At 42.7% G+C, this 12,534-nt stretch overlaps 16 non-coding genes across 16 annotated transcripts; all 16 read left to right on the top strand.

Moving 5' to 3' along the window:
- Positions 1 to 989: 989 nt before the first annotated feature.
- trnai-uau (transfer RNA isoleucine (anticodon UAU)) lies at positions 990 to 1,083 on the top strand. Its single transcript has 2 exons — positions 990 to 1,027; positions 1,048 to 1,083. It is a non-coding gene; the product is annotated as a tRNA-Ile (tRNA).
- Positions 1,084 to 1,811: 728 nt separating this feature from the next.
- On the top strand, positions 1,812 to 1,905 carry trnai-uau (transfer RNA isoleucine (anticodon UAU)). Its single transcript has 2 exons — positions 1,812 to 1,849; positions 1,870 to 1,905. It is a non-coding gene; the product is annotated as a tRNA-Ile (tRNA).
- Positions 1,906 to 2,442: 537 nt separating this feature from the next.
- On the top strand, positions 2,443 to 2,536 carry trnai-uau (transfer RNA isoleucine (anticodon UAU)). Its single transcript has 2 exons — positions 2,443 to 2,480; positions 2,501 to 2,536. It is a non-coding gene; the product is annotated as a tRNA-Ile (tRNA).
- A 545-nt stretch (positions 2,537 to 3,081) lies between these two features.
- On the top strand, positions 3,082 to 3,175 carry trnai-uau (transfer RNA isoleucine (anticodon UAU)). The gene is made up of 2 exons: positions 3,082 to 3,119; positions 3,140 to 3,175. It is a non-coding gene; the product is annotated as a tRNA-Ile (tRNA).
- Positions 3,176 to 3,715: 540 nt separating this feature from the next.
- Positions 3,716 to 3,809, top strand: trnai-uau (transfer RNA isoleucine (anticodon UAU)). The gene is made up of 2 exons: positions 3,716 to 3,753; positions 3,774 to 3,809. It is a non-coding gene; the product is annotated as a tRNA-Ile (tRNA).
- Positions 3,810 to 4,538: 729 nt separating this feature from the next.
- Positions 4,539 to 4,632, top strand: trnai-uau (transfer RNA isoleucine (anticodon UAU)). Its single transcript has 2 exons — positions 4,539 to 4,576; positions 4,597 to 4,632. It is a non-coding gene; the product is annotated as a tRNA-Ile (tRNA).
- Positions 4,633 to 5,160: 528 nt separating this feature from the next.
- On the top strand, positions 5,161 to 5,254 carry trnai-uau (transfer RNA isoleucine (anticodon UAU)). The gene is made up of 2 exons: positions 5,161 to 5,198; positions 5,219 to 5,254. It is a non-coding gene; the product is annotated as a tRNA-Ile (tRNA).
- Positions 5,255 to 5,981: 727 nt separating this feature from the next.
- trnai-uau (transfer RNA isoleucine (anticodon UAU)) lies at positions 5,982 to 6,075 on the top strand. Its single transcript has 2 exons — positions 5,982 to 6,019; positions 6,040 to 6,075. It is a non-coding gene; the product is annotated as a tRNA-Ile (tRNA).
- Positions 6,076 to 6,620: 545 nt separating this feature from the next.
- Positions 6,621 to 6,714, top strand: trnai-uau (transfer RNA isoleucine (anticodon UAU)). Its single transcript has 2 exons — positions 6,621 to 6,658; positions 6,679 to 6,714. It is a non-coding gene; the product is annotated as a tRNA-Ile (tRNA).
- Positions 6,715 to 7,443: 729 nt separating this feature from the next.
- Positions 7,444 to 7,537, top strand: trnai-uau (transfer RNA isoleucine (anticodon UAU)). The gene is made up of 2 exons: positions 7,444 to 7,481; positions 7,502 to 7,537. It is a non-coding gene; the product is annotated as a tRNA-Ile (tRNA).
- Positions 7,538 to 8,265: 728 nt separating this feature from the next.
- trnai-uau (transfer RNA isoleucine (anticodon UAU)) lies at positions 8,266 to 8,359 on the top strand. The gene is made up of 2 exons: positions 8,266 to 8,303; positions 8,324 to 8,359. It is a non-coding gene; the product is annotated as a tRNA-Ile (tRNA).
- A 545-nt stretch (positions 8,360 to 8,904) lies between these two features.
- trnai-uau (transfer RNA isoleucine (anticodon UAU)) lies at positions 8,905 to 8,998 on the top strand. Its single transcript has 2 exons — positions 8,905 to 8,942; positions 8,963 to 8,998. It is a non-coding gene; the product is annotated as a tRNA-Ile (tRNA).
- Positions 8,999 to 9,726: 728 nt separating this feature from the next.
- trnai-uau (transfer RNA isoleucine (anticodon UAU)) lies at positions 9,727 to 9,820 on the top strand. Its single transcript has 2 exons — positions 9,727 to 9,764; positions 9,785 to 9,820. It is a non-coding gene; the product is annotated as a tRNA-Ile (tRNA).
- A 537-nt stretch (positions 9,821 to 10,357) lies between these two features.
- trnai-uau (transfer RNA isoleucine (anticodon UAU)) lies at positions 10,358 to 10,451 on the top strand. Its single transcript has 2 exons — positions 10,358 to 10,395; positions 10,416 to 10,451. It is a non-coding gene; the product is annotated as a tRNA-Ile (tRNA).
- Positions 10,452 to 11,169: 718 nt separating this feature from the next.
- trnai-uau (transfer RNA isoleucine (anticodon UAU)) lies at positions 11,170 to 11,263 on the top strand. The gene is made up of 2 exons: positions 11,170 to 11,207; positions 11,228 to 11,263. It is a non-coding gene; the product is annotated as a tRNA-Ile (tRNA).
- Positions 11,264 to 11,980: 717 nt separating this feature from the next.
- trnai-uau (transfer RNA isoleucine (anticodon UAU)) lies at positions 11,981 to 12,074 on the top strand. Its single transcript has 2 exons — positions 11,981 to 12,018; positions 12,039 to 12,074. It is a non-coding gene; the product is annotated as a tRNA-Ile (tRNA).
- Positions 12,075 to 12,534: the final 460 nt, after the last annotated feature.

Consider the following 12,534-nt stretch of genomic DNA (forward strand, 5'->3'; position numbering starts at 1 on the left):
CGTCTCTACAAAATAAAACCAACACCATTCTTCAAAAATATTAAGATGGGGATACTGTTGTGAGGGTTTTTTAATATTTATTTACAAAGATCACATTTATGGATAAGTGAAAACACACTGTAGCTGTATTGAATGTTGGAAAATCTCAAATTAATAAGTTTAAGTCTGTAAATGGACCTAGTGGTCATTACCAGCTCTGTCCATTGCTCAAAGGTCAGGATCCAGGCTCAGGAGGTTTAACTGCTCAATATCCCACCTGTTGAGCAGGACACTGAGGATAGCCTGCATCCTGCTCTTCATTCCACAGAAGAACCCCCTCTGCTAGCACAAAAGCACACTTCCTAATCAATTTGTCCAGCTTAATACAGTCCTTCACTGTACCGTTGTTGCCCCAACAGACCAAACCATAAAATACAGCACTTCCCACAGTGGAATTATGAAAACTGCGTAAAATGCCATTGCAGATGCTGAATGACCTCAGCCTACTCAACAAGAGAAATTTTCAAATTACTTCTACTAACAAGGTGCCAATAATACAGGCACAAGTTCGATCTTACTTTGATTACTCCTCAGCTATTTGAATAGGTATGACTGTAAAAATATAGAAAAGCTCTAAATAGCTGGTCTTTCCCACCTAACTTTGCTGAAACCTTATCAATGACTTTGGAAAGGAATGTGACTGAGATTAATTTACCTGGCAGAACATAGGCTAAAGATCTTTTAATTGGGCTTTGTAAATAATATTACATGAGGAGAGACCTGAGGAATACAATCACATTTTTAGTAAAACATAAAGATTTGCAGAAACTCTCATTAACGCACAGAAACTGAACATTGGTTTGTGTTTCCTCCTAATCCTGTTAGGTCTGATCTTCCTTTACAAATCTGTGAGTTTACTTTGGTTTGACCCTGCAAGTAAAAGGAAAACTGAACAAGTCCTCGGAGGGTGTCTGCAAAGTTTTATTGACCAACAGTATTCTAAGGCAGAAGCTCCAGTAGCACAATTGGTCAGTGCACAGTACTTATATGACAGTATGTTGTGGAGCAATGCTGAGGTTGTGAGTTCAAGCCTCACCTGGAGCAGTTCTCACCTTTCTGAAGGAGGCTTTTAGCTCAGTGTTGGTTGACCACAGAACCAGCTTCACCCAGACATGGAGACCATCAATACTTTTGTAGAAATATTCATAATAAATAAACCTGATCTCTCAACGACGTCCGTGTAAATGACATAACCTTTGAACTATCTTAAGCACTTATATATTGGGAGTTGGGTCATCTAGACCCCACTAGAAAGCGCACTAAACCTTTTTTCTTCAATGAGTTGTGATCTTCCCTGGTGTACATGGATTACATGAAATCCTATTCACCTTTATCATCTTGTGTCATGGTAGGGAGAACACGTCAATGTAAGGATGGGGGTCATAGGATAGCACAAGGGATAAACACAGACACTGCTCCATGTAGAGATCAGGCAAAAACCATTATATGGAATCTCCTCCCACAGGCAGCTCCGGCGTCAGGCTCAGGAACAAATTTTTGGACAGGCGACAAGCAGAAAATTTGCTGTCCAACGCAAGAAAAGCGGCAATGAATTTACACAAGAGTCGTGAGGCATTACACATTTCCTTCCAAAGTAGAATGGATCATCTTCTCATTAGTGCTCAGACCTGCTCCAGCATAGATTATATCCTACTCTAAGTTAAAAACCTGTGATTCTACTTTTGGTTGACCCTGCAAGTAAAAAAAGAACTGAACAAGTCCTCGGAGAGTTTCTGTGAAGTTTTATTGACCAACAGTGTTCTAAGGCAGAAGCTCCAGTAGCACAATTGGTCAGTGCACAGTACTTATATGACAGTATGTTGTGGAGCAATGCTGAGGTTGTGAGTTCAAGCCTCACCTGGAGCAGTTCTCACCTTTCTGAAGGAGGCTTTTAGCTCAGTGTTGGTTGACCACAGAACCAGCTTCACCCAGACATGGAGACATGATCACCAATGCTTTTGTAGAACTCTTCAAAATAAATAAATCTGATCTCTCAGCATCGTCTGTGCCTCTCATGCATTGTAAACGACATAAACACAGACACCGCTCAATGTAGAGATCAGGCAAAAACCATTATCTGGAAGCTCCTCCCACTGGTAGCTCCGGCGTGAAGCTCAGGAACAAACTTTTGGACAGGCCACAAGCAAAAAATTTGCTGTGCGTCGCAAGAGAGAAGGCGATGAATTTACACAAGAGTCGTGAGGCAACACATTTTTCCTTCCATTGTAGAATGGATCATCTTCTCATTAGTGCACAGACCTGCTCCAGCATAGATTAGATCCTACTCTAAGTTAAAAACCTGTGATCTTACATGGGTTTGACCCTGCAAGTAAAAAAAGAACTGAACAAGTCCTCGGAGAGTTTCTGTGAAGTTTTATTGACCAACAGTGTTCTAAGGTGGAAGCTCCAGTAGCACAATTGGTCAGTGCACAGTACTTATATGACAGTATGTTGTGGAGCAATGCTGAGGTTGTGAGTTCAAGCCTCACCTGGAGCAGTTCTCACCTTTCTGAAGGAGGCTTTTAGCTCAGTGTTGGTTGACCACAGAACCAGCTTCACCCAGACATGGAGACATGATCACCAATGCTTTTGTAGAACTCTTCAAAATAAATAAATCTGATCTCTCAGCATCGCCTGTGCCTCTCATGCATTGTAAACGACATAAACACAGACACTGCTCAATGTAGCGATCAGGCAAAAACCATTATCTGGAAGCTCCTCCCACTGGTAGCTCCGGCGTGAAGCTCAGGAACAAACTTTTGGACAGGCCACAAGCAAAAAATTTGCTGTGCGTCGCAAGAGAGAAGGCGATGAATTTACACAAGAGTCGTGAGGCAACACATTTTTCCTTTTTTCCTTCCATTGTAGAATGGATCATCTTCTCATTAGTGCACAGACCTGCTCCAGCATAGATTAGATCCTACTCTAAGTTAAAAACCTGTGATTCTACTTTGGTTTGACCCTGCAAGTAAAAAAAGAACTGAACAAGTCCTCGGAGAGTTTCTGTGAAGTTTTATTGACCAACAGTGTTCTAAGGTGGAAGCTCCAGTAGCACAATTGGTCAGTGCACAGTACTTATATGACAGTATGTTTTGGAGCAATGCTGAGGTTGTGAGTTCAAGCCTCACCTGGAGCAGTTCTCACCTTTCTGAAGGAGGCTTTTAGCTCCGTGTTGGTTGACCACAGAACCAGCTTCACCCAGACATGGAGACCATCAATTCTTTTGTAGAAATCTTCATAATAAATAAACCTGATCTCTCAGCATCGCCTGTGCCTCTCATGCATTGTAAACGACATAAACACAGACACTGCTCAATGTAGAGATCAGGCAAAAACCATTATCTGGAAGCTCCTCCCACTGGTAGCTCCGGCGTGAAGCTCAGGAACAAACTTTTGGACAGGCCACAAGCAAAAATTTTGCTGTGCGTCGCAAGAGAGAAGGCCATGAATTTACACAAGAGTCGTGACGCAACACATTTTTCCTTTTTTCCTTCCATTGTAGAATGTATCATCTTCTCATTAGTGCACAGACCTGCTCCAGCATAGATTAGATCCTACTCTAAGTTAAAAACCTGTGATTCTACTTTGGTTTGACCCTGCAAGTAGAAAAAGAACTGAACAAGTCCTCGGAGAGTTTCTGTGAAGTTTTATTGACCAACAGTGTTCTAAGGCAGAAGCTCCAGTAGCACAATTGGTCAGTGCACAGTACTTATATGACAGTATGTTGTGGAGCAATGCTGAGGTTGTGAGTTCAACCCTCACCTGGAGCAGTTCTCACCTTTCTGAAGGAGGCTTTTAGCTCCGTGTTGGTTGACCACAGAACCAGCTTCACCCAGACATGGAGACCATCAATGCTTTTGTAGAAATATTCATAATAAATAAACCTGATCTCTCAACGACATCCGTGTAAATGACATAACCTTTGAACTATCTAAAAGCACTTTTATATTGGGAGTTGGGTCATCTAGACCCCACTAGACAGCGCACTGAACCTTTTTTCTTCAATGAGTTGTGATCTTCCCTGGTGTACATGGATTACATGAAATCCTCTTCACCTTTATCCACTTGTGTCATGGTAGGGAGAACACGTCAATGTAAGGGTGGGGGTCATAGGATAGCACAAGGGATAAACACAGACACTGCTCCATGTAGAGATCAGGCAAAAACCATTATATGGAATCTCCTCCCACAGGCAGCTCCGGCGTCAGGCTCAGGAACAAATTTTTGGACAGGCGACAAGCAGAAAATTTGCTGTCCAACGCAAGAAAAGCGGCAATGAATTTACACAAGAGTCGTGAGGCATTACACATTTCCTTCCATAGTAGAATGGATCATCTTCTCATTAGTGCTCAGAGCTGCTCCAGCATAGATTATATCCTACTCTAAATTAAAAACCTGTGATTCTACTTTGGTTTGACCCTGCAAGTAAAAAAAGAACTGAACAAGTCCTCGGAGAGTTTCTGTGAAGTTTTATTGACCAACAGTGTTCTAAGGCAGAAGCTCCAGTAGCACAATTGGTCAGTGCACAGTACTTATATGACAGTATGTTGTGGAGCAATGCTGAGGTTGCGAGTTCAAGCCTCACCTGGAGCAGATCTCACCTTTCGGAAGGAGGCTTTTAGCTCAGTGTTGGTTGACCACAGAACCAGACATGGAGACATGATCACCAATGCTTTTGTAGAACTCTTCAAAATAAATAAATCTGATCTCTCAGCATCGTCTGTGCCTCTCATGCATTGTAAACGACATAAACACAGACACCGCTCAATGTAGAGATTAGGCAAAAACCATTATCTGGAAGCTCCTCCCACTGGTAGCTCCGGCGTGAAGCTCAGGAACAAACTTTTGGACAGGCCACAAGCAAAAAATTTGTTGTGCGTCGCAAGAGAGAAGGCCATGAATTTACACAAGAGTCGTGAGGCAACACATTTTTCCTTCCATTGTAGAATGGATCATCTTCTCATTAGTGCACAGACCTGCTCCAGCATAGATTAGATCCTACTCTAAGTTAAAAACCTGTGATCTTACATGGGTTTGACCCTGCAAGTAAAAAAAGAACTGAACAAGTCTTCGGAGAGTTTCTGTGAAGTTTTATTGACCAACAGTGCTCTAACGCAAGAAGCTCCGGTAGCACAATTGGTCAGTGCACAGTACTTATATGACAGTATGTTGTGGAGCAATGCTGAGGTTGTGAGTTCAAGCCTCACCTGGAGCAGTTCTCACCTTTCCGAAGGAGGCTTTTAGCTCCGTGTTGGTTGACCACAGAACCAGCTTCACCCAGACATGGAGACCATCAATGCTTTTGTAGAAATATTCATAATAAATAAACCTGATCTCTCAACGACATCCGTGTAAATGACATAACCTTTGAACTATCTAAAAGCACTTTTATATTGGGAGTTGGGTCATCTAGACCCCACTAGACAGCGCACTGAACCTTTTTTCTTCAATGAGTTGTGATCTTCACTGGTGTACATGGATTACATGAAATCCTCTTCACCTTTATCATCTTGTGTCATGGTAGGGTGGGGGTCATGGTAAGGGTGGGGGTCATAGGATAGCACAAGGGATAAACACAGACACTGCTCCATGTAGAGATCAGGCAAAAACCATTATATGGAATCTCCTCCCACAGGCAGCTCCGGCGTCAGGCTCAGGAACAAATTTTTGGACAGGCGACAAGCAAAAAATTTGCTGTCCAACGCAAGAAAAGCAACAATGAATTTACACAAGAGTCGTTAGGCATTACACATTTCCTTCCATAGTAGAATGGATCATCTTCTCATTAGTGCACAGACCTGCTCCAGCATAGATTATATCCTACTCTAAGTTAAAAACCTGTGATTCTACTTTGGTTTGACCCTGCAAGTAAAAAAAGAACTGAACAAATCCTCGGAGAGTTTCTGTGAAGTTTTATTGACCAACAGTGTTCTAAGGCAGAAGCTCCAGTAGCACAATTGGTCAGTGCACAGTACTTATATGACAGTATGTTGTGGAGCAATGCTGAGGTTGTGAGTTCAAGCCTCACCTGGAGCAGTTCTCACCTTTCTGAAGGAGGCTTTTAGCTCAGTGTTGGTTGACCACAGAACCAGCTTCACCCAGACATGGAGACATGATCACCAATGCTTTTGTAGAACTCTTCAAAATAAATAAATCTGATCTCTCAGCATCGCCTGTGCCTCTCATGCATTGTAAACGACATAAACACAGACACTGCTCAATGTAGAGATCAGGCAAAAACCATTATCTGGAAGCTCTTCCCACTGGTAGCTCCGGCGTGAAGCTCAGGAACAAACTTTTGGAAAGGCCACAAGCAAAAAGTTTGCTGTGCGTCGCAAGAGAGAAGGCGATGAATTTACACAAGAGTCGTGAGGCAACACATTTTTCCTTTTTTCCTTCCATTGTAGAATGTATCATCTTCTCATTAGTGCACAGACCTGCTCCAGCATAGATTATATCCTACTCTAAGTTAAAAACCTGTGATCTTACATGGGTTTGACCCTGCAAGTAAAAAAAGAACTGAACAAGTCCTCGGAGAGTTTCTGTGAAGTTTTATTGACCAACAGTGTTCTAAGGTGGAAGCTCCAGTAGCACAATTGGTCAGTGCACAGTACTTATATGACAGTATGTTGTGGAGCAATGCTGAGGTTGTGAGTTCAAGCCTCACCTGGAGCAGTTCTCACCTTTTTGAAGGAGGCTTTTAGCTCCGTGTTGGTTGACCACAGAACCAGCTTCACCCAGACATGGAGACCATCAATGCTTTTGTAGAAATATTCATAATAAATAAACCTGATCTCTCAACGACATCCGTGTAAATGACATAACCTTTGAACTATCTAAAAGCACTTTTATATTGGGAGTTGGGTCATCTAGACCCCACTAGACAGCGCACTGAACCTTTTTTCTTCAATGAGTTGTGATCTTCCCTGGTGTACATGGATTACATGAAATCCTCTTCACCTTTATCCACTTGTGTCATGGTAGGGAGAACACGTCAATGTAAGGGTGGGGGTCATAGGATAGCACAAGGGATAAACACAGACACTGCTCCATGTAGAGATCAGGCAAAAACCATTATATGGAATCTCCTCCCACAGGCAGCTCCGGCGTCAGGCTCAGGAACAAATTTTTGGACAGGCGACAAGCAGAAAATTTGCTGTCCAACGCAAGAAAAGCGGCAATGAATTTACACAAGAGTCGTGAGGCATTACACATTTCCTTCCATAGTAGAATGGATCATCTTCTCATTAGTGCTCAGAGCTGCTCCAGCATAGATTATATCCTACTCTAAATTAAAAACCTGTGATTCTACTTTGGTTTGACCCTGCAAGTAAAAAAAGAACTGAACAAGTCCTCGGAGAGTTTCTGTGAAGTTTTATTGACCAACAGTGTTCTAAGGCAGAAGCTCCAGTAGCACAATTGGTCAGTGCACAGTACTTATATGACAGTATGTTGTGGAGCAATGCTGAGGTTGTGAGTTCAAGCCTCACCTGGAGCAGTTCTCACCTTTCTGAAGGAGGCTTTTAGCTCCGTGTTGGTTGACCATAGAACCAGCTTCACCCAGACATGGAGACCATCAATGCTTTTGTTGAAATATTCATAATAAATAAACCTGATCTCTCAACGACGTCCGTGTAAATGAAATAACCCTTGAACTATCTTAAACACTTTTATATTGGGAGTTGGGTCATCTAGACCCCACTAGACAGCGCACTGAACCTTTTTTCTTCAATGATTTGTGATCTTCACTGGTGTACATGGATTACATGAAATCCTCTTCACCTTTATCCACTTGTGTCATGGTAGGGAGAACACGTCGATGTAAGGGTGGGGGTCATAGGATAGCACAAGGGATAAACACAGAGACTGCTCCATGTAAAGATCAGGCAAAAACCATTATATGGAATCTCCTCCCACAGGCAGCTCCGGCGTCAGGCTCAGGAACAAATTTTTGGACAGGCGACAAGCAGAAAATTTGCTGTCCAACGCAAGAAAAGCAACAATGAATTTACACAAGAGTCGTTAGGCATTACACATTTCCTTCCATAGTAGAATGGATCATCTTCTCATTAGTGCTCAGAGCTGCTCCAGCATAGATTATATCCTACTCTAAGTTAAAAACCTGTGATTCTACTTTGGTTTGACCCTGCAAGTAAAAAAAGAACTGAACAAGTCCTCGGAGAGTTTCTGTGAAGTTTTATTGACCAACAGTGTTCTAAGGCAGAAGCTCCAGTAGCACAATTGGTCAGTGCACAGTACTTATATGACAGTATGTTGTGGAGCAATGCTGAGGTTGTGAGTTCAAGCCTCACCTGGAGCAGTTCTCACCTTTCTGAAGGAGGCTTTTAGCTCAGTGTTGGTTGACCACAGAACCAGCTTCACCCAGACATGGAGACATGATCACCAATGCTTTTGTAGAACTCTTCAAAATAAATAAATCTGATCTCTCAGCATCGCCTGTGCCTCTCATGCATTGTAAACGACATAAACACAGACACTGCTCAATGTAGAGATTAGGCAAAAACCATTATCTGGAAGCTCCTCCCACTGGTAGCTCCGGCGTGAAGCTCAGGAACAAACTTTTGGACAGGCCACAAGCAAAAAATTTGCTGTGCATCGCAAGAGAGAAGGCGATGAATTTACACAAGAGTCGTGAGGCAACACATTTTTCCTTTTTTCCTTCCATTGTAGAATGGATCATCTTCTCATTAGTGCACAGACCTGCTCCAGCATAGATTATATCCTACTCTAAGTTAAAAACCTGTGATTCTACTTTGGTTTGACCCTGCAAGTAAAAAAAGAACTGAACAAGTCCTCGGAGAGTTTCTGTGAAGTTTTATTGACCAACAGTGTTCTAAGGCAGAAGATCCAGTAGCACAATTGGTCAGTGCACAGTACTTATATGACAGTATGTTGTGGAGCAATGCTGAGGTTGTGAGTTCAAGCCTCACCTGGAGCAGTTCTCACCTTTCTGAAGGAGGCTTTTAGCTCCGTGTTGGTTGACCATAGAACCAGCTTCACCCAGACATGGAGACCATCAATGCTTTTGTTGAAATATTCATAATAAATAAACCTGATCTCTCAACGACGTCCGTGTAAATGAAATAACTCTTGAACTATCTTAAACACTTTTATATTGGGAGTTGGGTCATCTAGACCCCACTAGACAGCGCACTGAACCTTTTTTCTTCAATGATTTGTGATCTTCACTGGTGTACATGGATTACATGAAATCCTCTTCACCTTTATCCACTTGTGTCATGGTAGGGAGAACACGTCGATGTAAGGGTGGGGGTCATAGGATAGCACAAGGGATAAACACAGAGACTGCTCCATGTAAAGATCAGGCAAAAACCATTATATGGAATCTCCTCCCACAGGCAGCTCCGGCGTCAGGCTCAGGAACAAATTTTTGGACAGGCGACAAGCAGAAAATTTGCTGTCCAACGCAAGAAAAGCGGCATTGAATTTACACAAGAGTCGTGAGGCATTACACATTTCCTTCCATTGTAGAATGGATCATCTTCTCATTAGTGCACAGACCTGCTCCAGCATAGATTATATCCTACTCTAAGTTAAAAACCTGTGATTCTACTTTTGGTTGACCCTGCAAGTAAAAAAAGAACTGAACAAGTCCTCGGAGAGTTTCTGTGAAGTTTTATTGACCAACAGTGTTCTAAGGTGGAAGCTCCAGTAGCACAATTGGTCAGTGCACAGTACTTATATGACAGTATGTTGTGGAGCAATGCTGAGGTTGTGAGTTCAAGCCTCACCTGGAGCAGTTCTCACCTTTCTGAAGGAGGCTTTTAGCTCCGTGTTGGTTGACCACAGAACCAGCTTCACCCAGACATGGAGACATGATCACCAATGCTTTTGTAGAACTCTTCAAAATAAATAAATCTGATCTCTCAGCATCCCCTGTGCCTCTCATGCATTGTAAACGACATAAACACAGACACTGCTCAATGTAGAGATCAGGCAAAAACCATTATCTGGAAGCTCCTCCCACTGGTAGCTCCGGCGTGAAGCTCAGGAACAAACTTTTGGACAGGCCACAAGCAAAAAATTTGCTGTGCGTCGCAAGAGAGAAGGCGATGAATTTACACAAGAGTCGTGAGGCAACACATTTTTCCTTCCATTGTAGAATGGATCATCTTCTCATTAGTGCACAGACCTGCTCCAGCATAGATTAGATCCTACTCTCAGTTAAAAACCTGTGATCTTACAAGGGTTTGACCCTGCAAGTAAAAAAAGAACTGAACAAGTCCTCGGAGAGTTTCTGTGAAGTTTTATTGACCAACAGTGTTCTAAGGCAGAAGCTCCAGTAGCACAATTGGTCAGTGCACAGTACTTATATGACAGTATGTTTTGGAGCAATGCTGAGGTTGTGAGTTCAAGCCTCACCTGGAGCAGTTCTCACCTTTCTGAAGGAGGCTTTTAGCTCAGTGTTGGTTGACCACAGAACCAGCTTCACCCAGACATGGAGACCATCAATGCTTTTGTAGAAATCTTCATAATAAATAAACCTGATCTCTCAACGACGTCCGTGTAAATGACTTAACCCTTGAACTATCTTAAACACTTTTATATTGGGAGTTGGGTCATCTAGACCCCACTAGACAGCGCACTGAACCTTTTTTCTTCAATGAGTTGTGATCTTCCCTGGTGTACATGGATTACATGAAATCCTCTTCACCTTTATCCACTTGTGTCATGGTAGGGAGAACACGTCAATGTAAGGGTGGGGGTCATAGGATAGCACAAGGGATAAACACAGACACTGCTCCATGTAGAGATCAGGCAAAAACCATTATATGGAATCTCCTCCCACAGGCAGCTCCGGCGTCAGGCTCAGGAACAAATTTTTGGACAGGCGACAAGCAGAATATTTGCTGTCCAACGCAAGAAAAGCGGCATTGAATTTACACAAGAGTCGTGAGGCATTACACATTTCCTTCCATAGTAGAATGGATCATCTTCTCATTAGTGCACAGACCTGCTCCAGCATAGATTAGATCCTACTCTAAGTTAAAAACCTGTGATTTTACTTCGGTTTGACCCTGCAAGTAAAAAAATGAACTCGGAGAGTTTCTGTGAAGTTTTATTGACCAACAGTGTTCTAAGGCAGAAGCTCCAGTAGCACAATTGGTCAGTGCACAGTACTTATATGACAGTATGTTGTGGAGCAATGCTGAGGTTGTGAGTTCAAGCCTCACCTGGAGCAGTTCTCACCTTTCTGAAGGAGGCTTTTAGCTCCGTGTTGGTTGACCACAGAACCAGCTTCACCCAGACATGGAGACCATCAATGCTTTTGTAGCAATATTCATAATAAATAAACCTGATCTCTCAACGACGTCCGTGTAAATGACATAACCCTTGAACTATCTTAAACACTTTTATATTGGGAGTTGGGTCATCTAGACCCCACTAGACAGCGCACTGAACCTTTTTTCTTCAATGATTTGTGATCTTCACTGGTGTACATGGATTACATGAAATCCTCTTCACCTTTATCCACTTGTGTCATGGTAGGGAGAACACGTCGATGTAAGGGTGGGGGTCATAGGATAGCACAAGGGATAAACACAGACACTGCTCCATGTAGAGATCAGGCAAAAACCATTATATGGAATCTCCTCCCACTGGTAGCTCCGGCGTGAAGCTCAGGAACAAATTTTTGGACAGGCGACAAGCAGAAAATTTGCTGTCCAACGCAAGAAAAGCGGCAATGAATTTACACAAGAGTCGTGAGGCATTACACATTTCCTTCCATAGTAGAATGGATCGTCTTCTCATTAGTGCACAGACCTGCTCCAGCATAGATTAGATCCTACTCTAAGTTAAAAACCTGTGATTTTACTTCGGTTTGACCCTGCAAGTAAAAAAAGAACTCGGAGAGTTTCTGTGAAGTTTTATTGACCAACAGTGTTCTAAGGCAGAAGCTCCAGTAGCACAATTGGTCAGTGCACAGTACTTATATGACAGTATGTTTTGGAGCAATGCTGAGGTTGCGAGTTCAAGCCTCACCTGGAGCAGTTCTCACCTTTCTGAAGGAGGCTTTTAGCTCAGTGTTGGTTGACCACAGAACCAGCTTCACCCAGACATGGAGACATGATCACCAATGCTTTTGTAGAACTCTTCAAAATAAATAAATCTGATCTCTCAGCATCCCCTGTGCCTCTCATGCATTGTAAACGACATAAACACAGACACTGCTCAATGTAGAGATCAGGCAAAAACCATTATCTGGAAGCTCCTCCCACTGGTAGCTCCGGCGTGAAGCTCAGGAACAAACTTTTGGACAGGCCACAAGCAAAAAATTTGCTGTGCGTCGCAAGAGAGAAGGCGATGAATTTACACAAGAGTCGTGAGGCAACACATTTTTCCTTCCATTGTAGAATGGATCATCTTCTCATTAGTGCACAGACCTGCTCCAGCATAGATTAGATCCTATTCTAAGTTAAAAACCTGTGATCTTACATGGGTTTGACCCTG

This window comes from Oryzias latipes, chromosome 10 (assembly GCF_053564925.1).
Source record: "Oryzias latipes strain Hd-rR chromosome 10, Olatipes_Hd-rR_3.1".
NCBI lineage: Eukaryota > Metazoa > Chordata > Actinopteri > Beloniformes > Adrianichthyidae > Oryzias > Oryzias latipes.